The following is a 2,134-nucleotide window of genomic DNA, read 5'->3' on the forward strand; positions in this document are numbered from 1 at the left end:
GGGGGGGGGCGGGATTATCATACAGTGTTCACGATACTGCTAATGGTAATGCTGTTCTGAGAACTGGTTTTGATAAAGAGCGGGGAGCACAGGGTCCTTGAATTGGAGAGAAACTGCTGCTACTAAAGAGAAGGAAAGCCGATGACACTAAATGCAGGGGCAGTGATCCATGTGCAGGGGCAGAGACCCCCCCCCCCACCCCACCGTGCATTTCCCCATTTATCAGCTTGCTTGCTTCTCAGGCCTTGGGAATAGCTGCCATTTCATTTTGCAGATGAGGAAACGGAGGGTCAAAGAGGTCAAGTGCCTTGTGAAGCTGCCCAGTAACCATGGTTCCAACACAGATGTGTCTGACCCCCAAGCGCATGTGCTCTTTCCACTTTCCCTGACGATTATCCTCCACCTCCCGCTTGTCCCTCCCCTAGTTTGCTTGGTTTTCAGCAAGACCATGGCTGCCCCTGGCTGACAGTTTTCTCCAAGGAGCCCTTGCTTTGAGGCACAGGGTCACCCGATTCCCTCTGGAAGGGCAGCACCTGTCATCCTGTGTAAAGACCCCAGTGAGCAGTGTTTGGTTCCATTATTTGCTCCTACCGTTTCCCAGAATTCCCACTGACCACCCATAAAAAATATCAGTCCTGATGGCTTCCACCTCTGAAGGGGACTTTTTCATCCCTCGGTGAGTGTCCTGGTGATGAGCAGCAGGAAATGAGACACTTTATGAGGCGATGATGGAGCTTTAAGCATCTTTAACATCAATTGTGCCCAGGATGCCTCCCTCCCCTCATTTCAACAGCCTCTGCTCATAAATAAAAACAGCTCACATTTGGTGGTGCTCTACAGTTTGCTCATGGTCTCATGTGGGCTGCACCATAGCCCTCTGAGGCAGGCAGGCAAATGGTCCTCCTTTCCCAGATGTCGTAACTGAGACTCACCTCTCTCTGCTGCCAATGGTCAGTGCCCAGCTCTTAGCTTCCGGACCATTTAATGCAGCTGGTCACCCCCTCTGCCTTGAAACACGTTCCTCCTGGCTCTGGCGCTCGCTGCCTCTTAATTTTCTCCTCACCTCATTCCTCTTCTGTCTCCCTTGCTGACCCATTTCATCTTCCTCCAAACATTGGAGTGCCCCTGTATTCAAGCCCTTGGTGCTCTGCTCTTTTCTATTCACACTGCCTTGGCTGCGTATACACCGATGACTCCTAAATTGTCATCTTCACCTCAACCCCGCCTCTGAACTCCAGCCTGTATGTTAACGGTCTTAACACTTTCATCTGGATGTTGCATTGGTATCTCAAACTCAACGTGTCTGAAACCAAACTCCTGATGGTCTCATCCCCAAACCTGGCCTCTCTCATTCTTCCCATTCCACGAAATGGCAATGCTGTCCTTCTAGTTTCTCATCCTTGATGCTTTTCTCTCTCATACTCCACCTCGGATCCTTCAGCACATCTATCAACTCCACTTCTAAAATGTATTTATGAGCCAACCACTGTCTGTCACCATCATTAGAGCAGGGCCGGAAGTGTATCCTCCCTGTGTCTTCAGCACCATCTTGGTCCAAGCCACCAGCATCGTTTGCCTGGATAATTGCAACTGCTTCCTGGCCGGTCTCTGCCTCTTCCCTCGCCCTCTTCCAGGCTCCTTCTCACACAGCAGCCACATCATGCCATCCCTCTGGTCAAAATCCTCTAATGGCATCACACCGCACAGCCAATGGGGATCTTGCCATGGCCCCCTTGGCCCTTCATGATCTGCTCTGCCCGCCATTACCTCACTAGCTTCATCCCTAACTTCTCTCCCCCTTGCTCACTTTGCTCCCAGCCGCCCTGGATGTCTTCTCCTCAGACGTGCCAGGCACACTTAGCACTTGCTGCCCCCTGAGCCTGGGGTGCTGTCCTCCCAGACACTAGAGCATGCATTCCTCTGTCTCCTCCAGGTCTTTGCTCAAATGTCACCTGCTCAGTGAGGCCTCTGCTGACCACACTGTGCAAAAGAGCAATTCCCTGCCCCTTCCTCGACCTGGCACACCCCCACTACTTTATCTGGTTATGTTTTCCCCGTAACATTTGTCCCCATGCGATATACTATGTATTTTGCTTTCTTTTTTATCATTGATCTCCCCCTGCTAGAATCGGCA

Source organism: Lipotes vexillifer, unplaced genomic scaffold (assembly GCF_000442215.2).
Source record: "Lipotes vexillifer unplaced genomic scaffold, Lipotes_vexillifer_v1.1 scaffold1762, whole genome shotgun sequence".
Classification (NCBI taxonomy): Eukaryota; Metazoa; Chordata; class Mammalia; order Artiodactyla; family Lipotidae; genus Lipotes; species Lipotes vexillifer.